This window comes from Dipodomys merriami, unplaced genomic scaffold (assembly GCF_024711535.1).
Source record: "Dipodomys merriami isolate MVZ:Mamm:240054 unplaced genomic scaffold, mDipMer1.0.p SCAF_4, whole genome shotgun sequence".
Taxonomy (NCBI): Eukaryota; Metazoa; Chordata; class Mammalia; order Rodentia; family Heteromyidae; genus Dipodomys; species Dipodomys merriami.
In genome coordinates this window covers 83,849,813-83,876,791 of record NW_027205603.1, presented here as the reverse complement: position 1 = coordinate 83,876,791, position 26,979 = coordinate 83,849,813, and positions in this window count along the sequence as shown.

Sequence of the window (26,979 nt, the reverse complement as noted above, 5' to 3'; positions counted from 1 at the left end):
GAAAAAGTAAAAGACAGTCAACGTAAATATCCCTACTACTGGATTATCACCATTTGGAGATACTGAGCTTTGAACTCAAGGGCTCAAATTGCTAAACAGGTGTTGTACAATTGGAGTCACACCTAAAGACCTTCTAGTTTTGAGAAAGGCTGTCCCTTTTTTTTGTCTGTCTGGCATTGCCTCTCACGTAGCTGGGATTGCAGGTATGTATAACAATGACCGTTTTGCTCCTTGAGATGGGAACTTGCTAATTATTTTTTCCCCCAAGGCTGGAACTTGAACCAAAATAGTCTTCATCTTTGTGTCATGAGTAGCTGAAAATACAGGTATGAACCATTCTATCTGTCCCACTAGTGACTGTTTAAATCTTCTTCCTCCCCCCAAAATATGTTCTAATAGACAAATTGTCTCCTTAAGCCTTCTCAGCAATTGGAGTATAAACATTTTACTTTCATCTCATTTCACAGGTCCTGAGAAGCTGGGAAAGATCACCATATTTACAGACAGGTATTGGAAAGGTTATCTATCTGCTTCTTTCCTATTTCCTTGGACCTTTATGTCCATGGCTCCATCTGAACCCTGACAGCGGTGGTCCTCCCTGGTGCTCTTGCTGACAATACACATGAATGACTCAAGAAGTCTTTTCTAAGGTTATACTTGAGGCACCCCAGGGAAACTTGCCCCATGACCTCAGAGGTACTGATCTACTTAGAGTAACTAGAACTGGATGACCCATGAATTTACTTATTCACTGCTAAATCATTGCGTTGTTCAAAACCCAAAGCACACACAGAGGCTGAGACCCACTTTGGCCCAGAGAAGACGGTTGTTGAAGTCTGTAAAAGTTTCTTCAACCTCACTTTCTCAGACTCCCTTCACCACCCCTAAGCTCACCAGGAGAGACATGGCTATGGCCTTGCATCACAAAGTCCCTCCACAATGACCTAGGGGGGTCTTTTAAATGCTGCCTCTTCTGTAGAAAACATACACCTTCTTTTTGTGTGTGTGTTTTACTTAAAAACATTTAATACGTTTTTTATTGTGAAAATACTGTACAGAGGGGTTACAGTTACATGAGCAAGGTAATGAGTACATTTCTTATCAAGTATTGTTGCCTCCTCCTTTGTTTTTCCCCTTCTATCCCTTCCCTCCCACCTCCTCAACTACACTCCCTCTCTCCCCCCACCTCACCCCCCCCCGCCTAAATTTTGAAGTTTGTTTTTCTTTTTTTTATTGTGAAAATAGCGTACAGAGGAGTTACAATTACATGGGCAAGGTAATAAGTACATTTCTTATCAAGCATTTTTTTTCAACATAGCGTCTTGTACATCTCATTGTTGCAATGGGTCCACCTGTATCCTTATTTAAACATTTTGTTTTTTCCCTTCCCTTCTCCAAATTATACCAACATCAAATACAGTGAAAACAGGGGTTATACCATGGGGGAGGAACATACAAAGCAACAAAAAATCACATGGTACATTATAAATATGTTAGAAACAATAGCAAGCAAGAAAATACACTTGTGTCCCTATCTTGGGGTTCATTTCTCTTAACTTCATTTTATCTGGTCATACGTACATAGCTTTTGATCTTTTCTACTTGTCCCAGACATATACTAGTTATGGCCAATAAGAAAAACCTGGGACCTATGTTTCTTTGGGCCTGGGTTACTTCACTTAATATAATTTTTTCCAAGTCTTTCCATTTCCTAACAAATGGGGCCATGTCATTCTTTTTGATGGAGGCATAGAATTCCACTATATGTGTGTGTGTGTGTGTGTGTGTGTGTGTGTGTGTGTGTGTGTGTGTGTGTGTGTGTGTGTGTGTGTATCAAAGACCTCAGAGTCAAAGCAGGCACCCTGAAAACAGGATGGAATAGGAGGAACCCTACGTCTCCTTGGCACAAACCGAAATTTTCTTAATAGAGACCCAGAAACACAACAAACCAAAGAAAGTTTAGACAAATGGGATTGCATGAAGCTGCAGAGCTTCTGCATAGCAAAGGACACAGCTAGCAAGATCAAAAGAAAACCCACAGATTGGGAGAAGATCTTCACTAGCCATACAATGGACAAGGGTCTCATCTAAAATATACCTGGAACTCAAAAAATTAAATCCCCCAACAACAAATCCTCAAAGAAACAACTAATCAATAAATAAGTGGGCTAAAGACTTAAAGGGAAACTTCTCTGAAGAAGAAAGAAGGATGGCCAATAGACACATGAAGAAATGCTCAACTTCTCTAGCCATAAAAGAAATGCAAATCAAAACAACATTAAGATTCTACTTCACCCCAGTTAGAATTGCTATAATCAAGAACTCTAATAATAACAGATGCTGGAGGACATGTGGACAGAAGGGAACCCTACTGCATTGTTGGTGGGAGTGTAAACTTGTTCAACCACTTTAGAAATCAGTATGGAGGTTCCTCAAAAGACTCTACATAGAGTTCCCTTATGACCCGGCAATCCCACTTTGGGGCATTTACCCAAATAATCACAAACAAGACCATACTAAATCTACCAGCACAACTATGTTTATTGAGGCATTATTTATCATAGCTAAGATATGGAACCAAGATGCCCCTGGATCAAGAAAATGTGATATATATATATAAATAGATAGATATAGATATAAATATATATCACAGAAGCTCTGCAGCTTCATGCAATCCCATGGGTTTCTCCTATTCTGTACTGTTTTCAGGGTGCCTGCTTTGACTCTGAGGTCTTTGATCCATTTGGAGTTAATTCTGGTGCAGGGTGATATATAAGGATTTAGCTTTAGTTTTCTACAGGTGATTAACCAATTTTGCTAGCACCATTTACTGAAGAGGCTGTCTTTCTTCCATTCTATTTTTCTATTTCTTCCATTCTATTTTATCAAAGATTAGGTAGCTGTAGGTCTGTGGATTCATTTCTGGGTTTTCAATTCTATTCCATTGGTCCTGAGGTCTGTTCTTGTGCTAGTACCAAGCTGTTTTGATTACTATGGCTTTGTAGTAGAGTTTAAAATTTGGTATTGACATTCCTGCTAAGACATATGCCTTCGGATGGGGGTGCTTCCATTCATCTTTCAACACTCTCTGGCATTGTCCCACACCAGGCAATTTCCTCCCGCTTCTGTAAGCATTTGGGTGACGCTCTGCCATTGTCACAACTTCTTTTTTTCTTTTTTATAGTTTTTTTAAAATTTTAGCTGGGTGCTGGTGGCTCATGCCTGTAACCCTAGCTTCTCAGGAGGCTGAGATCTGAGGATCACAGTTCAAAGCCAGTCCCAGCAGGACTGTGTGACTCTTATCTCTAATAAATCACTAGAAAACTGGAAGTGGTGCTGTGGCTCAAGTGGTAGAGCTCTCGCCTTGAGCTGAAGAGCTGAGGGACAGCGCCCAAGCTCAGAGTTCAAGCCCCACAATCAACAAAAAAAATAAAAAATATTTTATTGTAAAGCTGCTGTTCAGAGGGGTTATAGTTACACGAATAAGGCAATGAGTACATTTCTTGTCAGGCATTGTAACCCCCTCCTTTGTTTTTCTACTACTATCTCTTCCCTTCCCCACCTACCTTATTCCGTCCCCCTTCCCAAATTCTTTTCTCTAGTTCAAGAGTGATGTGCAATGTTGGAGCCAATATTACTTGAGTCTGTCCTTCTCATTAGTAACGACTTGTTTTATTAGTCAAGGTATAGAACTATCTTCACTATCAGTTCCTTAGCCTTACCATAATTCTAATAAAAGAGTGATTTGCTAGAACTGTGGTAAAGTCTCCACAAGGTAAGAATATTGCAGCCTGTGGTTGATGGCTAGAATGAAGGAGGAAACAGAGTAGCTCAGTGGTACAATGAGTAGTCACTGTATCGGTGAGCTTCAGAGGAAATCAAATTATATTCCATCCATACCCTGTGCTTGAGTTTCCAACCAAGCCTGACACATGCTTCTCATGAATGAATGGAAATGAGGTCACTTCAAGGAATTATGGATCAGCTACAATCCAAGGAAGAGAGCAGAATATTTCTTGGTACTTACATGGTAGCTTATACAATCATTTTATCCACCCATAATTTTGTCTTTCTGTAAGAAGTCTCTCTGTGACACTCTATAATACCAGATGATTAATTACTTCTATATTCTACTCTGTATCTTCTTTTGACAAAATTACTCTTACTTTTTGGTACAAATATAAATCTGTTTGTGTCTGTGTGTGCTAGACAAGGGGGAAGGATGGAAGGAGGAAGAAGAGGAAGGAAAGGTCCTTCTACTATAATGTGGAAGGCTGACTCACCATGTTCATTTAACAGTTAAGGTGTGATGGCTACCAAGCTGGAATAAGAATATAACCTGGATATGCCTCATCTTTGGTCTGAATTTTCCCCCACTGTGCTGGGTAGATCACAATTATGTCAATGTCAAGCTCGTAAGAGGAGTGGCTCCTGTTGGTCAATGGAGGGACTTGTGTTGGTGAGATGTCCAGAGATGTCCAGAGTGGGGATAACTGGGGGCTTGAATGTGGAAGGGAACAGACAGTGAGGGAGTCCATTTCCATTGCAGTCATTGCCCTCCACCTCCAGCTCTCTCACACACTCTGTCTTGGATTTAGTGCAGAACACAGAGAGAAAGGAATTCCTCCCTATTCTTTCCCGTTGGTCCTCAATTGGCTTTATGACAGAACCTATTGGTTTAGGAGAAAAATGAACACCTTTACTGACCACTAAGCAAATACTTAGAATGTTAGGCTTGCTGTGTTCTGTCAACAACATTGAGGTATCTGTGCATGTTTTCTATTTTGACAGAGCTTAAAGCTTTATGCAAGCTAACCCTATTCATTCATCTAATGTTCACAGCAACTGCTTCAAAATTAGAATCAATATGTTCATTGGGCAGGAGAGGAAGTTGATTTCATTTGGTGAAAAGAGGAAGCAATGGAGTTATAAGTTCCTCCTGCAGTAAGCTCTGGTGCCACTAGAGGAGACAGCATGAGAAAACCAGGAATACGTAGGAACAATAATATTAAAGGTAGTGGGTATAAGTCCGTTAGCTCCACTTTAAAAGAGCAGTAAGAATCTCCCATCATTTATGATGGAAGGAAGAAGGCACAGAGGGCAGCAAAGGAAGATGGATTTGTGGCCTTGACGCCAGGTTCTCGCTTTATTTCAGATGTTGGGTCACTTCTTGGCAGCCTTTCAAACTCTAAGAAACACTCTGGAATTCCAGGCTAGGAGGGGCTTCCTGTGCAGGTCTGGTTATTGTAACTTTACGAGAAATTGTTCAAAACTTCCTCTTACCGGTTATAAACCGCAGTCTTTTGAATGAATTTCATATTCATTAAACAGTTAACCCTTCTCCTTTCTGACTCATAATTTTTATACTATTACTCAGCTTTTAGAGTAAGGTAAAGTCTGGCAGATGGTACTTCTTTCCACTCCCCGCTTCCAAACACACACCACACTCAACTGCATTCTTACATGCACATGTCTACAGGCCACATAAATGCACAAAATCAAATACTTACCCATGAAATTCCCTATTTACATAAGCATGTACATGCACATGTACACACATGTATGCACATGTGCACATACAACTACACACTGGTATGACACAGACTTCTACTTTGTTGAGGAAGGAAAAAGAGGATCCAAGGTACTCAGACTTTCAAATGACCATAAAGAAACTCTTGTCAGTAGGATGTGCTGTTTTCTGTTTTGAGGATGTCACTGATCAGTGATGCTGGTTTTACCTTCGCTTCCTAATTGTTTTTTTTTTCTTTGCTGGGGTATGGAGACCATGTTGCCATCAAATGAGTGATATTATGGTCTTTTTCTTTTTCACAAACTAGAATTATCCACAGCATTAAATAATGTGGCAAGGTACTTGTGAGTTCCAAACGCCGTGTAACATGCCTGTTACTCTACAAGGCAAGAACACAAAATAATGAGTGCGGACAATTTGTGTATTGTTAGAACAAAAGAAGACAGAGAAAAGAAAAAAAAACTCATGCCAGCCTCCTCATGTTTGAGGTTAGACACCCAGAGTGCCACTTGCTCTCACCTGTGTCTGCTCTGCTAACTGTGGACACTTTCCATTAATGACCCGAGGCCAGCATTGTTGGAAAGCTATTCTCTTCTGCTGCCACAGCTCTCCCTCAAACTTCAAACAAGATATGAGTAAGGCCCAAGAACCGGAGCTAGCACTGTTGTCTGGTGGATCTTTATTATAGGTGTCTGAAGCAGGCAGCTCAAATCTAACCTAATTTACTCTCTTCATTTGGACAGTTCGTAGAGCTTACTTGAATTCGGTTTCCCCCATGTGGATTTCTTTGAGGTTTTATTTATCTGTATTGAGAGTGGGGAGAAGAAGATGAGGGAGAAGGAAGAAATGCAAGAAGAAAAGGAGCCCTAGGATATATGACAAATAATACTGTTTAAACATAGTTTTTGGACTTAAATTTTTTACAGTTATTATAAAAGTGATGTACAAAAAGAGTCACAGTTTCATTAATCAGTTAAAGAGTAGGCTATTTTAGGACAGTGTCACCCCTCCCTTCCCTGTCTTCTAGTAGTTTTTGAATTTTTGAGTTAACATAAAATTCATGCAGTAATAAAGAGCTCAAATTTTGAGTCTCTAGATCACTGAGGTTATAGTAATATGTTTATACATGTGTAATCATTCGCCCCCTACCCCACAAATCAGGTCTATAATTGAGCTGTGGAGAAAGAATGCTTTCTCTGGAGGAATTTTGTTGATGTGGATTTTGTAACTGTGCTAGCAAACCTCTATCTCCCAGGATTGAACCAATGGTGCTGGCAAAGTTTTATCCAGTGTTTTGTGTGGCTCCTTGGTCCACCTGGGTTAGGAATGACTACCTTAAAAGTTATTTTCTCTACAGTCTGCTAAATAGGCAGCATTAATTTGTTTCATTATAAATACATGTGTACTAAATGTGTGAGACCATACCAAAATAGGCATAACCCTGTCCTCACTTGGCCTACAATTTGCAGCTTTTACCTGAAAGTCAAATGAAAACAAATCTAAGTTTTGTTTTTTTTTTATCAACTGGAAATCTGAAGATATTTTGAGATTAGTATGAAATAGTTTATTTAGGATTTGAGGTTTTCTATTTGTCCTCTCTAATCCTTAGGTTGTTGGCTGCGTGTGCACGCAGGCGAGTGCTGGGCTTAAACTCAGGGTCTGGATGCTTTCTTTGAGCTTTTTTGGCTCAGGCTAGTGCTCTACCACTTGGGCCACAGTTCCATTTATGGTAAGGGTTTCATGGGCTTTCCTTTCTGGGCTGGCTTTAAACTGTGATCCTCAGATCTCAGCCTTCTGGGTAGCTATAATTACAAGTATGAACCACCTGTATCCCTCTACGTTGTTAGCTTTTGATGGTCCTACTACTACCATGGGTACTGAAGTTCCAAAAACCTTAACTTCCTTCCAGAACCCTTCTCCAAAATATGGAAGGAAGGAAGGAAGGAAGGAAGGAAGGAAGGAAGGAAGGAAGGAAGCAAAAAAGGAAGGAAGGAAGGAAGGGAGGGAGGGAGAGAGGAAGGAAGGAAGGAAGGAAGGAAGGAAGGAAGCAAGCAAGCAAGCAAGCAAGCAAGCAAGGAAGGAAGGAAAGAAGGAAGGGAGGGAGGGAGAGAGGAAGGAAGGAAGGAAGGAAGGAAGGAAGGAAGGAAGGGAGGGAGGGAGGGAGGAAGGGAGGGAGGGAGGAAGGGAGGAAGGGAGGAAGGGAGGGAGGAAGGGAGGAAAGAAGGAAATGGAAGAGTGGTTTACTTTTTATTTTTATCCTTTTAAGATAAAAAATCTGTCTTGGAGGTTTCCCTGGATAATTTTTCTATGCTTCAGTGATTAAAAATTGTACCATTCTTAGGCAAGAGAGGCTGGACAATGAGTATGTGGTAAAGATTTGCCACAGTTAGTTGAGATCAGCCATGATAGAGCTGTGGTATTATCTCCCTAATGCAAACTGGAAAATTACTAGCAACAGATAAAGGGAAATATCCAATAGAAAGGCGATGAGCAGTATCTGTGACAGGGGTCAGTACCACTTAATCATATTACATAGCCAGCTAATTTAAATTAGGTCACCTAATTCCATTTTTTCTCATTCGCAGCATGATGCTTTTATTCTTCATTGAATGTATTCCCTTTTGGCACACAGATTCAAACACTCATCTCTATGTTGTTTCTATTCACATGACTATAGCCCCATAACTGTTGAAGGCATGCTTGTACGGTCTATTCCTGTTAGCCTTGGATACAAGGCATTTATTGCGTCAAAAACAGTGGTCATTGAGTAATATATACTTAATAAATAAATGGAGATATAGTTAAAAATCTCAGTCTTGACATGGGTGCTTATCAATCACAATCAAACTAAACCAATCTTTCCAGAGTACACTTTTATTCCTAAGTCAAACATAAAGGACATGCCAAGGTATGGTGAGAACATTGGGATTTAAACCAATGGGTTGTATCCATTACTTGGCAAAATGAGATTAAAAATATAACTGTGAATAAAACAACTACTTATTTGGAAATGTATACTTATTCTACCTTGTGAAGGTTTATATGTGCACTGCTGTTTTCCCCAAATCTCCTGCATTTGAGGGCTAATGAGTCCATTCTGCTTCTTCAAGTGCACATTCATTCATTCATACACACATATGTTAGTCCATTCATAAAACAAATATTTAATGTGGCTATTCTGGGTAGGCACCATGCCACGGTATTACTCATGCCCTGGGGCACTCTCTCTTCCGTGAACACATTTTTGGACTTGCCTTTATAACCAATACCCACACATGCTTAAAACATCGCAACTGTCCATACCCCAGTGAAAGATTTAACTCTCTGACAGAGTGGTTTGCCTTCTCTTTTCTTCTTACTCACAGCACTCTTTCCATACACATCGGTTTGAGTTTTTCAGCTTTTTTCTGAATTCATTATGTGTTCTCACTTTCCCCCCTTTCATTAGATTGTGACTTTGATAGTAGGAATTTGTTGCCATCCAATTTTTCTATTCATGTATCATACAGGGTCCCTGCCCTATGTACCAGACATTCACTGTCAGCTTATTTGATGAATGAAGAAACAAACACATAAGTGATATTGGATGACTCAGTTTGTAGCTGAGCAAACTGCTTTCAGTGGAGGCCAGGAGACAAAGGTCTTGGGAAGCATCGGTGCCTTCCGACTCTTACCCTGGGCGTGATGTCCAGGCCTCCATTCTTCTTTGCCTTGGTGATGCTCCCTTGTTATCATTTTTAATGAAGGTATAGCCATCCTGCAATGGGACTGTGTTTTATTGGTGGACCCAAACCAGTGGTGCTTGCTACCTCCCTCCCCAGTGAGCATCTGGGTGCAGCAATCTGTGGATTTATCTTTTCCATTCTGTGGCTGTCGTCTCTTCACAGTGTCTTGACAACAATGGGGCCCACCTAGGGAGCGGAAGAGGGCATCTTCTAGTTCTAAACATAGATAGGCATCGCTAGCTTTTCCTTTCTATTGGTGATAGCCTCAGAAGTTCCAATGTAAGAGAAAAAGGCAACAAGGCCCCCCCAAATCGGCAAAATGGTAGCAAAGCCCTTGCTTTGGGTGGACTTGTTTCCCTCTCTAAATATTTACACTTGTAGACACATGCTTATGTGTACAATTTATTACATACAGTATCTGGTATATGATAGATGCTCAGTGAATTTTAGACTCTCCTTTCTTTCTCTCAACTTCAGGTTCTAAACCAGAGAAGTATTACATGAATCTGAAATTTGCTTTTTAAACTTGGCTGCTTCAGATTGCAATCATGTTATCTGCTTATTTATTGAACACTTTGACCCCATTTTTTTTGGTAGAATGCTGACCTAATCTTTTACTCACTTTACATAAGTGAGAGTGAAGATTGTGTAAGAACAAGTGACTTTTTATTCAAATGTTATTAATTTAATATTTATTTTCAAGATATTCACCAAATACTCACTATATATTGATAAACAGGGAAGGTGAACTTCACCAAGGAAAAACCAAGAGGCCTCTCTGAGAAAATAGATGTGTGCTTGGACACGATAGTACTAAATGCTAGTAAGTGGCTAAAATGGTATTGAAGAGCAGGCCAAACTTATTCCAGAGTCTGAGAGGGTAGAGCTTAAAGGAAGTAGGGGAAGATGAATGGCTGGTAAAAAGAGTCAGGACATTTGATGTACATATGTGAAAATGGAAACAGGTGATTTAAAGGGATGGGTGGGATTGGATAGACAGAGAAAAGAATGATGGAAGGGATGACATTAATCAAAGTGCTTCTGAACTCATAAACTGACACATTGAATTGAAACGCCTTCATACAACTCCTTAAACCTCACTAACTGGCTCTTGAACTTGGTGTCCCATGTTAATTCAGATTTTGCACTGATTGGTTTTATGTATTGGATACATACTATTGCAGGATCAGCTGAAAATTCCAAGTCTCAATCATTGCTCTATTCATAGAATTTTAGGACAGGTAAAAGAGTTCGCCCATTACCCCAAAATAAAGATGACCCTTTCACCTTGCACAGACTGACTAGGAGCAAGTCAAGATACAGAAACTTGAAAAATAGACACATAGCATAAGATTCAATGAACTCAAAGACACCAAACAATTGGTCTTCTTTTGTCACCAAACGTTTGAATCTGAAGGTGGAAATGGGTACTATGAATGGAGAGATGCTCTGCCTTTGTTATTTCTTCGTGTATGTGAGGGGGAGAGTATTGGCCTAATAGGTAGGACAGATTTTCCTTGTGGGATTTTTCATTGGTTAAGTGATATTTGCCCTCCTCAACCTTCATTGATGACAAGTCATTGAGGTGGACCAAGCTCTCTTCTCTAAAATTTCTAAATGCTCCTAAGGCTGAATCACATCAAGTGGTTGCATATCACAAATGCGGTACAAACAAAAAACAAAACACAGTGACCCACGAGAAAGACAGGTTTCTTATTCAAATCACAGCTTTGTGTTCACAGCCCAGTTGCCCGACTGCCCTGAAATCCACTTTTCCCATCATTAAAATGGTGAAAATCATATTTAACTGCTACTATAGTGAGAATGAAAATTTGTGACTGTGAAATGAAGTGAAAAACTGTGGCTATGTCAACTTGAGGTCTCAAACATGTTAGTTTAAAATGTATGCTCTTCCTTTTTTCTAATTCAATGCCCTAAGCCATAGACTCTAAAAAGGAGAGGCTAAGAGTTTTATTTATTATGCATTATAGGAACAGTGATTCTTGTCATGATTAGGAATAAGATTTTTCTATCCCTTGCCTGAGATAGGAAAAATAAATTTACTGTTCAAGGAAAATTGAAGAATTAAAAATTAATAGGTGCTAATGAAACATCTGAACTGTGTACTATCAGAGCTAACTCAATTCTTAATTTTTTAAATAAAATATTGTAATGTCCAATTTCTAAGAATAGGTGGAAACTTCGTTAGTACAACTCAGAAGTGTAATGATTTCAGGTAATTTTCTTTTGTAAGAAAAAAAAAAACACAAAACCAAAAACCAAAAAACAAAGCTGAGCTGTAACCAGAACATGTGGTCTCCAGAGAGCCTCCATTGTCTTCTGTCCAGTTGGTCAGTCCCAAGCCCAGGCGTTCCCGGATACCACTGGCCTGTACCCACCCATTTTCCCCAGCTTCCAGTCAGTGCCCTTTATTGCCACTGCTACCTCTCTGGCCCAAGCCATTGTATCTTCATCAAGGTTATTGCAAGTCTCCTCACTGGCTCCCTGCCCTGCTGTTTCCACCATCCAGGAACAACCTGAACTAGATCACATATTCTCTGCCGAAATCCTTCTGGTGTTTTGCCTTCTCTCTCTGGGAACCTCTATCTTCTCAATCACCTCTAAAGCATGGGTCTTACATTTTTTTAGGCTTGATTTCTACTGCTCTTTAAGCACAAGCTCTCCTTAGGTCTTGCATTGGCTGATCACTGTTCTGGGACTTCTGTTCCCTAGAAATCAGCTTAGTCAACTTCCACATAACCTTGAGACTACTCAGACAGGACCTTCTCAGGGACATGGCTCTGAGTTTGCTGTTAACATTGCATTCTTTCCCATAACATTTTTTTTACCCATTGGCTGTTATATTTCTCAGTGTAGCATTCAATATCTGCTGAGATAATGTATAATTCATGTACTTACTGTCATTTCTCAGTACTTTATTATTACAAGGGTGATGACATCTTTAATTTTCTTTTATCGTGAGGAGATACTTAATGATTAAGACAGTGCCCAGCACATAATAGGTTCTCAATAATTCTTGTTGAATAAGTATACCCATATGTGAAGTGGATTTGTTTTATTGTTTGATATGATGTTCGATGCTGCCTACAAATAAAGGAGCTTCAGAGAATGTCTACAGAAGGTCTTAAAATACTCCACAAAGGTCTTCAACTATTTTGAGCATTTTTTTCTGTATTTTTGCAGCAATGTCTAGAATAAATTCTGTACCTATCTGTACAAGACTCTATGTGGGCTACCCATCTCTTGAGCTTAGTTTCTCTCTCTTTTAACTTCATGTTTATTCTTTAGTACTGCTGATCATTTGTAATTTTCCAAAGTTTCCAGGCTGTGTTATGCATTTTTTTGCTTTTGTATGGGCTATCATTGCTCTCTGAAATCTCATTGTCTTTTAGAACTGAAACAATTTTCCCCACTCCGGAGGCTCCCACGGGTCCTTTTCTTGGGTTAGGTCATCCCATCCTCTGTTTTTTTAGTGGTCACCTATTAATTTCTCTCACTGTGAATTCACCATGGGACATCAAAACTATTTCCTCACAAATCCACATCTCCTTATTAAATGCAAATTTTAGAGCAGGGTCCATCAAAAAGTGTCCATGCTCCACACAGGACAATGTTGGAGGGTTTCCTGGAAGAGTACACACCTACAGGCAGCAACGCTGAGCACAGATCTCTACAAAGAACTGGTACACGGGATGTGGATGACATAATTTTGAGTTCTGGCTGCTGCTCAGGCAGATAGATGACTTAAATGAATCCCACACCTCACTATCCTGATCTGCCTAATGGAGATAGCAATACTGAGCAACACATCAAAGGTACCTAGCACACCCGAGTGTCCAGAGTGTCCAGTGGGTGTGGACTTTATCCTTTGTCAGGAAAGGATTGGTGTCCCCCGCCCCCTGCCCCTGGAGTGTGCAGGAGCTAAGTGTAGAGCTAGCTGTTTGGGGGAAGGGCTGCAAAGCAGTAGGTGTTGTTAGATGTGGTGGAGATTACTGACTTCCTCCTGAGGCCCAGTGAGCAACTTGCATGTTCCTTGATAGCCGAGTTCAACTTGTACTTTTTAAATGCCCAGAAAGTTGACTGAACTTAAGTGTACTCTCTCTTTGACAAGGGGTATCTTTGCTAGGTCTATGTCATTCCCAGACCCATTCGTACTCACCATAGTCAATATCCAGAGGTCTAATGGCTGACTGCCTTTGCTCCTCTCCTAGAATCCCTGGTGGGCAAGAAGACTCAGGAATACCATAGTATACTCCACTGTGTGCCAGCAGCTGTGTCAAAGATTTACTTATTTTTTGGTGAAACTATAACTAAAATCTTCATTTTTATAATAGAAAAAAATCTGGTAGTGTTACTCTGCTGATCAAAATATGTCAGTGATGGCCAATCATTAATCATAGAGTATCCAAATTCCTTCCTGATTTGGAACTGGTCTACTTGTAGGACACACTTTATACTTGCTATCTAAGATCCATTCCCTTCTCACAGACAGAGGCTGATTTCCATGGAATATTTTACATGGATCTAGAGAAGCTGAGCCAAAACCCCAAACTTCATTCCAGGTTTGAACTATGGACTTTGACATCACCAAGAATGACTCCTGTATTTTTACATTGAATACAAGGAGAAGCTTCTATGACGGGCCACTGATCCAAATTCCCTTTGAACATAATGCCTCGAGGAAATACAGGAGGACATCAGTGGGCACTGTAGACATAGTCAGATAAAATAAGCCAGTTTCAGCAGAATGGATCATATAGTTCCAAATAGCAAACTCAGAACAAATTCTTGATCTCTGTTTCAGTCCAATCTTTTTTGGAAAAATAAAGAAAGGTAAGTTGCTACGTCAACAAAGACAGTGGCAATAAAACTGAGTATGTGCAAGGATCTGAAATTAAAACCCCGCCGTCCTTAAGATGTAGCTGCAGCTGGGCACCAGTGGCTCATGCCCGTAACCCTAACTACTTAGGAGGCTGAGATCTGAGGATTACAATTCAAAGCCAGCCCTAGCAGGAAAGTCTATGAGACTCTTACCTTCAAATTAACTCCCAGAAAACCTGAAGTGGTGCTCTGGCTCAAAGTGGTAGAGCATTAGCTTTGAGCAAAAGTCCTTAGCAACAATGCCCAGACCCTGGGTTCAAGCCCCATGACCACCACCACCAACAACAAAAAACAGAAAACAAAAATCAAAATGACATAGCTGCTAAGGTTGGTGGGATCATTGGCATCAGGGGTGAATGAGTGCGCATCTCCAACATGTACATTCCATAGGCTAGAACTCAGGTCCATGGCCATTTCTAATGTAAGAGAGAGTGATAAATATAGACTCCTCTGCAGTCTAGAGGAAGAAAGGTAGTTCAGAGAAGGGAGAGCTACTCCTAACCACTTTCTCATAGGTGTGAAAAGAGAAGTGTTGGCAGTGAAGTGGAAACTCTGAGGACAGGGGTGACACTGAGATGAACCAAGTCGTCAGGATATCGGTTCATTTCATGCAATTAGAATTGATGGAAGACCTACCTTCCTGCGTGCAGTGTACTAGACACCAAAAGTACTAACAAACTAGAAAGCACTGGGAGTTTTAGACTCTACAGGGCATGAAATCGCTAGAGCGAGACTATCAGGAAGTGCTCTGTGCTTCTAGGCATTCCTGGATGTAAGCGAGAGCACTATTTCCTTGTCCAGACCATTTCACTCCACATGTTCTAATGCCATAAACAGAAAGCATCATTGCTTAATTTACAAGTGCTCTTTCCTTATCACCAACCAGGCAAAGTAACTGTTCACCTGCCTATTCCATGGCCATTCTTATTAGGTTTTGTGTACATTGCTGTCTCTTATTTCTGCTCAAAAGACTATTTTTTTCCTCTCAAAATTATTACTGTTTTCTGGTTCTTAGTCTTACCAACTCAGTGCACTTTAGGAAATCTCCCAGGCTCAGTTCTTGCATCTGTAAAATAAGAACACTAGTATGTTCATTCTATAGCATTAGGAGAAGGAAAGAAGGAGATGCTGAGGATAAAAGTTCTCCAAAGTAATGCAAAGATGAATTAGAAACTTCACACCATGGGAAGGGGAAACAAAGGAGGAGGCTACAATGCTTGATAAGAAATGTACTCATTTTCTTGCCCATGTAATTGTAACCTCTCTGTACAGTATTTTCACAATAAAAAATAAAATAAAATAAAAAAATAAAAAAAGAAACTTCACACCAACTGTCAAATGATTAAGACAGGCAAGCCTACCCTGTCTACCCTTCAGTGAAAAAATTCTCCAGGTTAGATGATTTTTTTCCCCAAAGAAATGGATTTTTTTCTTTTCCAAGAACTTCCAGGGTATTAAATTCCAAGATCTTTCTTTCTTCCTCCCTCCATCTGTATTCATTGGTACACATACTGCAAAGCGTTGTGGCACCTAGTATTGTGAGAGAAATAAATCTGAATAAAGAATTACAGCTGGATCATTGCTAACTTTGATGAATTAGACCATGGAGCTCTTCAAGGTGTCATTTTTTAAGCTTTTTGAATGATTGGTTTTCAATGGTTCCTTCTAAGAATTTTAATTTCGAGTCCTGTATAGACAAATGCACGCACACACATAACATTCACTTCAGAGGAAGAAAAGTGCTTATGAAGTGAAACTTCACTTTTCTACTTCGCCAGCTTCCTGCTAGAGCTGAGTTTTTCTTCATCCAAAGGCTAGCATTGAAGAATTTCTTTGCAATAGTTTAGATGAAACTCGGTTGAAGATTTATCCACTATTTATTTCCCATAATAGAAAAAGGAAAATCAGTTCCAGTAATGAGAGAGATGATTTTTGCTGAGAATGCTTACAAATATTTATTATAGAACTGTTAGGCCACATGAATGGTGCTAAGTGTTTTATACATGCAACTTCATTTAATGCTCTAACAACTCTTTAGATAGACATTGCTATTAGATCTAGATATCTTGGAGGTTAAGAAACTGGTTTAGAGAAGTTCAGCTAGGTGAAGCAAGTGCCAGTACCACAACATGCCAAGTTTGTACCACAACATGCCAAGTTTGCTGCCATGGTCCACATGGAGCTACTGACTTCTACTCTCATGCATAAACACTACACAAGACTCTTAGTCTTTTCTTGACTCCCTTTTCCAAATGTGAAAAGGGAATGGTTAGAAGCTATCTGAGAACGGAAGCCAGTTGGGCTAGGAAGGTGGCTTAGTGGTAAAGTACTTGCCTTGTAGCATGAGGCCCTGAGTTTGATTCCTCAGTACCGCATAAGCAGAAAAAGCCTGAAGTGATGCTGTGGCTAAAATGGTAGAGCGCTAGCCTTGAGATGAAGAACTGGGGGAGAGCACCCAGGCCCAGAGTTCAGGCCCCATGATTAACAAAAAAGAAGAAGAAGAAAAGAAGAAGAAGAAGAAGAAGAAGAAGAAGAAGAAGAAGAAGAAGAAGAAGAAGAAGAAGAAGAAGAAGAAGAAGAAGAAGAAGAAGAAGAAGAAGAAGAAGAGGAAGAAGAAGAAGAAGAATTGGAGCTAGTCATGTGAATCAATAGGATCTGCTCTAAATTGTATGAAAAATTAAGTTTTTAGGTATCTTTTTGATGGCCTATTATTACCACTATTCTTTGAGATAATAAGGCTGTCTGTATAATAAGAAGGCCTGAGTTATAGTTCACCCAACCCTGCTTGCTCTCTGATCATGATGATCTGTTTTAGAATCCTTATTAGCAAGATGCAATGGACATGTGTGTGTGTGTGTGTGTGTGTGTGTGTGTGTGTGAGAGAGAGAGAGAGAGAGACAGAGACAGAGACAGAGACAGAGACAGAGACAGAGAAAAAAGAGAGAGACAGAGAAACAGAGAGACAGAGAGAGAGGCAGAGACAGAGACAGAGAGTGGGAGAGGAGAGCAGAGAAGAGGGGAAAGAAGGAGAAGGGAGGGAAGGGAGGAAAGGAGAGGAAGCCACTAACACAAACCTGTTTAATGCGGTTTGTTCATTATTCTCACTATTACTATGAACTTTCCCTGACACAAACCTGGAAGACGACATTAAAAACACCAAAGAAAAGAAGAAAACACTGGCTTTCCTGCCAGCATTGAAGGTATTGCCTGAAGTGAATTTTCCTCCAGCAGAGAGAAGTGCTGTGTCTTTTATATTTTATTCTCCCCACTTGTCTACTTTACTAATACCTTCCAACTGAGAGCAGACCAGCAAAATACTGAAACAGTGGCTTTCAGGAGGGTAATTATGAACGGGCAGAGCCCTCCTTATGTTTGTATGTCATTTAGGTTTTTAAGTACAAATCATCACATTAAGGGTGATCAGCATCCAGTTTTGCCTAACTGTAGCAAAAGTAGCTCATAGCACCCACTCCTCCACTCCCCCCCCCCCCCCCAGCACCTTGGCTAGGCACATTTCCCTGCACAGATTCTTAAACTACAGACCTTGTGTACTCTCTGGGCTATTTCATTATAATCCAAAGCCCTTTATTGTTCCACAGGACATTTGCCCCACGGTTGCACGTTTTTATTCCATCTCCTTTGTTACTACCACAGCACCACATGCTTCGACATTTGCTGAAGTTTCAAATGGTTTCTTAGAAAAAGGACAGTGAATTCCTCGGGTGTGACCCTGAGAGGTAGAGAGAACTTCCTTTGTCAGCTGTTCAGGCATGCTAAATATTAGTCCATACAATGATTCTTATCTCCTTAATGTTTTTCAGATAGAGTCTGATAATGATGCAGAAGGATCCATTAAACTGTCTTGAGTCTAGAAATCCAACCTGGCAGTAGAGAGAGAGAGCTGCAGTCACTGATGCAAGGAAAAGGGCTATGAAATGTTTACTAAATACCATTTATGTGCTAGGTAGTGAGGAAAGCACTTTCACATCTCCTGGCAGAGGGGGTGCTGTGATCTCAGGTAATGCATTAAGGTAATTCTCATCACAACTGTGTGGGATGGGAACTGTCACTATTTTCTAGATGAAAAGCCAGAGACTGTAAGAAACTAGGCCCAGAGGTTACATAAATTAGGCATGACCTTTCACTGCCTTATCTATTCCTATGTAAGAATTTTCCCCAGACTTTAATAGCTTGAAATGAAATTTATTACCTCCCAGCCTCTGTCTCATCAGATACACTTTATCCCTGATTGTTGCTCTTGCCAATGATGCTGCTCTTCTTGATACCATGTGTAGATGATCTGGATTCTGCATTGGATGGAATCAGAGGAAGTAGGTTTACAGACTAATATTCATGAAGGCAAGTGTCTGCCAATCTAGGTGCTATCCAGGAACTCTCCTACATTTCACAGCTCAATGAGGTAGACATTATTATCATCCTTACTTTGGAGATAAGAAAATTAATGATTGCTGTTTCATTTTTTTGTTCCAAATTAAATAGCTAGGAAGTAGCAAAACAGAAGATCCAACCCAGGCAGTATGGATACAGAGTTTGTGTTCCTAACCTCTACTTCTTATAACAGAAGGGCTGAATTGGGAAGGAGATTGTATGCTATGCATCATGTTACAGTTTCTGAAAGTAAAAGAGAGATTGAAGAATGCAGCATCACAAAAGTCCCTGGATCACCATGTGCAGGAAAGACAGGGAAGATGGGAAAGCTTGAGACAGAAAGAGTATTGTCGTCATCATCATCATCATCATCATCATCATCATCATCATCATCATCATCATCATCATCATCATCATCATCATTATACATAGTATTGAACTCAGGGCCTTGTGCTTGCTAGGCAAACACTCAACGTGAGCCATGCTCCCAGCCCTTTTCCTTTTTTAATCTGTTTTTTAGATAGGGTCACAGGCTAACTTTTCTAGCCTGGCTTCAGACTTTGTTCTTTCTACCTTCACCTCCCAAGTAGCTGGGATTATAGGTATATGCCACCATGACTAATTACAGAAAAACACTATTTTGAGATCAGTGTGAAAGCAATCTAGTGGGGAAGATCAGTGATTGATAGTCATTTCAAAGAACAATATTTTCTTATTAAAAGTTGTGATTTTTTTCCAGTTTAAGATTCATCTTCTCAATGTCTATCTTCCCCTTCTTCCTTCTGGTGTAAAGATGGCATTTCCCATCTTCTTGCAGTTAGTCATGGCAGTGAGATGAAGTTTTGGCCATCGGATGTTTTGGTTGTTTGGGGAGGGCTTGTCTATGTAGGCTTCTCCTTGTCCTTTCCTCTTTTAGATGGTGTGGTGGTTAACTTCCAGAATGGCACTGAAGTCACACGTTCCAGGATCCTTATCAGCTTGGAGTCCCAAACAACTGCCCAGCAAAACCCTTCACTCCTAACACATGCTTGATCCACAATACCCTGGGCTATTACACAATGATAGAACACAATATTTTGTTGGGTTGAGCCATGGTGACATTGGGTGTATTTGTTACCACAGCCAAATCTAAACCAGTACAACAATGTACCACATAGCACTAAAATGATAAATGTGTACAGACCAGAGAAGTTATAAAATCTTTGATGGAAGCTATTTCTCTCTTGCTTTTTGAAATCTCTGTCTACCACACAGAACACTTGGAGAAGTCCAGTGTGGTACATCTTGTCATGGCATGGCGTAATTATAAAAAGAGAGAGATAAGTAAAAATTAGCATTACTTGACGCTGGATTTCCAAAAGTATTTCCCCCAGTGGGAACAGCATGATGGTCAATCACTTGTAACCTGTAGAACATCGAGTTTCTGAAATTCAAGTATTTTTAACTCATGAACGCTAACTTCACCGATGAGGTTAGCCCGGTGATTACCCCAAATATGTAAAATATATATTTCAAACACAATCGCAGGAAACCAGAGATGGGTAGGTATATTTTTGACTTTCAAAGAGTACAAAGTAAAAATGGTCCCTGAAGACTGACAAAAAAAAATAGAAGGAAGGGGTTTGTATATTTCTTTTTCTCTTTCTTACTTTTTTTTTTTAATAAGCTTACTACTTACGGCTGTGTTTCCTTTCAGTCTACCCCCATGGTTTTGTTTCTCATAGTCTGTGAAATGTGAGCCTTTTTGGTCATTCTTCTGACAGATTTTCCAGCACTAAAAATATCAGGGGCATAACTGACAAATCATAGGCGGTTTTTTTTGACAAAATAGATCAGCTCTGGGAAATTCTCTCTACCTATTAAAACAAAACAAAACCACCAAAAACACAAAACTTGTGCCATTGAAAGGTTACAGAAATGATCAGTGATCAGAGGTCAACATTGCTGGCTCCTGTCTTCCTTTACTACCTACATCATATCATTAGAGAAGCACACACACACACACACACACACACACACACACACACACACACATACACACTCATCATACAGACACATTTGCTATATATTGTTAGTACTTAATGTAGGAGTTAACATTTGCCTGTTTTCTGCAACTTTTCATGCACTAAATTCATATAATAATGAATGTACATTTAGTTATTCCTAAAAATTAAGTAATTGCTTTCAAGAGCATCTATCGGCACATGTGTATATGCTATTTCCTGTTATGAAAACTGAGCAGTGGGTAAGGTGGTTATGTAACTCACAGGTAGGAAGTGGTAGAACTTCGTTCTAAACTCCTAACTTCTCTCACCTTTATGTGTCCAGTCAACAAACACTGAGCAGTGGCTTGGTGGTAGACACCAAGGGCTCAGCCCCTGTCTCTGTTCTCCAGAACTCATAGTTCAGGTGGAATACCAGATTAAATCAAACAACCACATAAACAAGTACTTGCTTATAAAATGAGATCATTGCTTTTAGGAAAAGGAATAGAGTATTTGTGAGCCTACAATGGAGAACACAATCTTATTTAGTGATTCTTAGTAATGTTTTTGTATAGGAATTTGATCGCTGAAGCATTAATCAGCCAGGCAGATTAAAACAAAAGACCAACTCAACTGGCAAAGGAAGAGTTGGTTTCCCCAGGCATCAAGTCTGGCTAGCCTTTGATCTGTTGTGTCCCGCAGAAGTGAAAGAAGTAAAACCTTCTGCTACTGTTTACTTAGTCCTGAGCACTTTGCTTCATTTGAAGAATCCAGTCTAATCTCATGGAAGAAGAAGGGGCTGTGCATAAAGGGGCAGCTGTTTATCTGAGTTTTTTGCTCTCTACCCACTGACAGCCCATATCATCTGAGTGGATCCATCTCAGACCACCCAGCCTGGTCCAGATGCCAGGTACCTCCAACTGAAAAGGCCAGTATAGGTGACAGCAATAGAATGACCTGACTGTCCACATTGCTGGCCGTACAGGAGCTAGTGAGAGGACTATCCTTATAACTGAAGTGAAAGTAGAGGACTGACATATCAAGAGAAGTATGGGGGCTGGGATTGAATTTTAGGCAATGAGAAAGGCATATGCAAAATCCTGAGAAGGGAGAAATGTATGACAGAAAACAAGATACAAGACAAGGCCCAAATCAAGTAGGGCTAAAGGCTTCAGTTTTTATCTTTAAAGAAAATTAGTATCAATTAATTGTACAAGGGGACTCCTTCCAATAAGTCCAGAGAGAGAGAGAGAGAGAGAGAGAGAGAGAGAGAGAGAGAGAGAGAGAGAGAGAGAGAGAGAGAGAGAGAGAGAGAGAGAAAGAGAGAGAAAGAGAGACAGAGACAGAGACAGAGACAGAGAAAAAAGAGAGAGACAGAGACAGAGACAGCATGAGTGAGAGAATACATCTTGATCATAGTCATTTCCTCCATTTTCTCCCTTCTCCTCTCTCTTCCTTTCCAAACCAGTCTCATCAAGTTTCCACGAACCCTTTCACACATGTACAAAATGTTATTTTGACTATATTCACCCTCTCTCCTTTCTTTCAGTTCATCTGTCCCCTCCTCTTACTACCTACTCCTCAGACAAGATAGGGTTTAACTTCCTAAATGCCAGACAAAGTGTAGGCAGACAGGAAATCAAAACTATTGAATCTTAAACCTCAGCTTTTGTCTCAAAAAGCAAAAGCCACTGGCAGTATTTTAAGCTGGGGAGTGACAGGATTAGGCTTAAACATGTATGTAGCTAGTTTGCTTCTACCAGAGGCAAACTCACCATGGCAAGAATCTATCCTAAGCAGACATAGTAGAAACTCAGTAAGCTCTACTTTACTATTTTCATTGACCTTATCATCAAGATACCCAATAGGAGAACGTAAAATAGCCCAGGTGTTTGGAAGAAGTGTGAAAGTAGAGGATACAGAAGACCAGACCCTAAAATATGTTTGAAACTATTGAGTCAGCTCGTGCATGACTGAAAAAGTTATTCCACTGAAAAACTATTTTGACATATTTAATTCTTATCTGCTGACAGCTGTTACCTTCATTTTTTCTGAATTAGGGGTCTTTGAACTAAAGTCGGCTGATAAATGACAAGGAGAAGACCCATGGGGAACATCAGATGAATTGGAGCTAAGTTTCTGTCTCTTAACCTACTAATTACTGGTAGAAGTTCCTCCCACAGAATCAGCTGTACCTGTTGGCTTGGAATCTAGCAAGGTCATAACTGGAAAGATTTAGGCCAAGAAAAGTTGTTCCTGAGTTGAAGAGATTCTAAACTATTGTGGATGGCCATTTTGTTTCCTAAACACCTGAATTCCATGAAGCGTCAAGGAAATATCCATGTTGTGGAGCTCGGACAATCTTAAGCTTAATTCTCTGCTATGCTATTTATGAGTTGCACACTTCTATGCTGATGAATCTATTTTTTGCTTCGGTTTCTGAGACTTTAAGGAACATAGGGACAATAGGGTTTTTTTGGCACATGGGTGAAGGCTGCATGCAATGTGTACAGGAAGCACCTGTGCAGGTCACTATCAATTCAAGCTAGCTTCTTTCTAATACACTTCAGAGTTTCTGAAGAAGTTTAGATAATGGATGGCAATGACATTTTGGTCTTCTCTGCATATTTTCCCATATGGTTGAATTTTATATTTAGCTTTGCTATACACTTGCCTGATTTTAGACAGGAAACTTCTTTTTCCATGGCATGTGTTTTAATGTTCTCTTCACTCCAGTTCAGTGAGTCTTATCATTTAGCCATTCACTGGGAATCTTGTAACAAAAAATATCAATACTTGCTTCCATCCTCACAGATTCTGATGGAATTGGTCTGAGATGTGGCCCGAGGCTTGAGTTAATAAAATATCCATCTGGGAATAATTTCATTCAAGGATCCATTGAACTACATGAGAGACTTTCCAAAGGTTAAGATGTAGAATACATTCTGCTAATCTAGGTCTATAGAGAATGTTCCTCTATGAAATTCTGCCCATAGAAGTGACGCCATAAAATATTCTTACTTATCCCTCGATTCAATAGGGCACTGAAGTAGGGCTTGAGCTTTAGTGGCTCATTCAATGAACACTTTTAGACATGTCCTACAGGAAACTATCTGAAGTGTGAACTAAAGTGTGAATTACGGTGACACACCATGTGTTTTTTTCTCCCCAGTGGCCATGAAAAACTAAGAACTGCATTCAGGGTATTGGGGGATTGTATCTTCTACTTTCTTTCACGTGGCATGTTTTCTGTCACTTGGTGCAGATTTCTTTATTTTCCTCAAAATTGAATACTTTGATTAAGGTATTCTGCCACCAGGTGGCAATAAGTGTCTCTCCATGGTGATTACCATATTTGAATAATATTAATTGTTCATGCACATTTTCATTCATCATTATTTGGGAAGATTGATGTACCCTTGTGGCTTCAAAGTTCAAAATACAGATTTTTATTTGTGCAGCTGAACTTGCAGAGTTAATTTTGGCTGTAATAATTATGTAGGTTGCATATTTAGGTGCATGTATAAATAACTCCATGTGTGTGTGAAACACATGCCTATATGTAAGAATATTTTTGGTATAATTAAAATTGAAGGTAAAATTAAGTGTCTTCTTCATTATCCCTTCATGATTACTAATCAGAGTATGGTCATGTGTGCTCATTTTTGTTCTCCTATAAGTAAGATTTGCTCTTAGGGCCTTTACAAGATTGAGTACTGTTGTGAAATTTTAAGCCAACACGATGTTAAAATTCATTCACATGAATCCTCAAACTTTCTAGAATTAAGTGGTTTCCATTAAGAACTTATTAATGTAAGTGCTTTCCATAATCTCATTAATAAACTAATTTCTACCAGAACTGCTCTTCATAAATTACTTTTTGTTCCTTCCACATAATAACATATCTTTATGTGACTCTTATGCACATTGATTCTGTGTAACCACTTATTTCTAACTAGACAAGCAAAGCATGAAGATATTGTAGTTGTTTGCTCTGCGTGACTTGCAACTTAGGTACTGTCATTTCCTGCTACCAGTTGAGTTTGAATTTAACATTGAGCATGTAACAGACTGTCTCTGTCATACTGACATGACCAAGAAGCAACTTAAGGCTGCATTGAAACATCTGCTGTTGATACAGAGGAATCATTATGGCTTGTGTGCCTCTCCTCTATGTAGATATCTTGTTGAGGAAAAGAATCCTGAGAGGTTTCCTTCCTCCCAGGCTATCCTACTCATGACTGGAGACATTATAAGGACCCACAGTCAACTGTAATCAGACATTTTGAGGGTCAGAAAGTCTCATCTTCAGGATGAACAACACAGTCCCTGTCTTTGAACTGATTCACAAGAATTTTAACCAATGGAACTACTTCCTGCTGGTTGTAACATATGAAAATGAGTCACATCCTCTGCATTACCAACAGGGAATAAAGTAATAAGAGGACCACTATGTAAAGGTGCTTACGTGGAAGAAAGTTGGGCAACTTTCTAGAAACTTCTGCTGTCTCTCCAGACAAAGGTACAGAGACTTAGACTGAGAATATGGTGCTGTTGATGGGATAAATGGCGCTTACATATAATCTATAATATGACATGATAGTATCAAAGAGTTTAACCTTTATAATTTTGACTGTGGCAAAGATCCCCAAAATTAGTGAAAAAATTTTAAAGAGAAAGTCAAACCCCCATCTCTGAAAAGTCTATTGTGGTCACTCCACATATCTCTTCCCTTTTCTTCTCCATACTTGTGCTATCAAGAATTAGGCAGAACTCATGTGTAAAACAGCTAAAGTGTTAGATTTCCATTTTAATCTTACTGTGAGATGGTTAGGTACAGATGACAGGATGGAGGGAGTAGTTTGGGATGAAATAGTTTGGAAACAAAAGCCACTAGAATGTTTCAGTCAGCCCTGGTCTCAAACTCCAAATTATGTGTCTTCCTCATACTTCCTCTTATACCGAGAGGTCTATGTGTTTCTTTTCCCTTCAGGCTCTTGTGATCCTCCTCCAGATATCTTTACACTGCAACATTCACAGCAGATTCTGTGTGTCTCTCTCTCCTCTCTACTTTTTTATGATGTAAGTCCTTTCAGTCCCTTTATGTTGTGTCTTGAAGTATGTTCATGCTCCTCCCAACCCAACGTTTGCATTTGTGTTCTGTGGTTTTATGGTAAAATTTGGAAGCAGAGTTGGTAAGAATCTCGTCTCTTAGGCCCTAACTTCATTCCATCGACTGAATTCTTGGCAGTGATCCACCTCAGGAAATCTACACCCTCATGTGTTGTTCATCATTGATCCAGGTAACCACATTAGGTGGTGGCTAAGGAATGGGGCAGGATTTAGTCCAAGTTTCTTACAAGCGAGTCTCACATTGAGAGCATTTTTTTGTGTCTCTACTTAGATATAATAAAGTCTTGTTTTCTGTGTAGATAATATCCCTGCAACAGAGACTCCCCCCCAGTAGACAGCCCTGAAAGAAGGACGTTTAGTGGTGAGTTACCACAATTCCACAAAGTCCACAGATACCTCTGATAGGTGGGTAAATGGGAGAGGCTCCTAAAAGCCAAAGTATTCACATTTTTGCTAGGTAGAATTAGAATAGCAGTTGCCATTGTGTAGGGTTAACAGAAAAAGGATTATATTATTGAATTTATAAATAGTCTATAAAATGCTATGCATGAGGAGCTCTTATTTACCTCTTACTAGAGTTTTTTTGTTTTTGTTTTCTTGGTCAGTCATGGGGCTTGAACCCAGGCCATGGCTCTGTCCCTGAGCTCTTCTGTTCAAGACTAGTGCTCTACCACAGAGCCACTTCCAGTTTTCTGGTGGTTAATTGGAGATAAGAATCTGATGGGCTTTCCTGCCCCAGCTGGCTTCAAACTATGATCCTCAGATCTCACCCTCCTGAGTAGACATAAATCCCCTGCACCACCTCTAACTTGAGTCTTAAGGAGTGTAAACAACAGATCTTGGAACAAAAGGGATTTTAGAAGTGTTAAGTGTGATCTCAAATCCCCAGTCTGTAAGTGCTGGAGTGGAGGTTGAACCCCACGACCCAGCTTCTTTCCTGTCTTTCCCATCATGTTGTTCTTGGGCCCATAGCAAGCATTTGAATTTGAATGGCATTTTCTCCACCCTCCATTTACTTTTCATCTTTCTATCAAGAGATCTTTTCAGCTTCAGTCCCTTGGAACCTAGTGTCTTAACTGAAATCATTATTGATTGCCTTGTTGCAGAGTGGAAGGTGAGGTAACAGCTGGAACGAAGCAGTCTCTTCCTATTTGCATTTCTGGTGGGTCAGCAAAACTTAGCTCTGCCATTGATCTTGCAAAGTAACAAAACCTCAACAGCAGGCTCGCAGTCACATTCGGGTTGGCCCATGAGGATCCTCACAACAGCAGTCCTCCTGACCACCAAAGTAGGATTTTTCTAAAACCCAACTTGG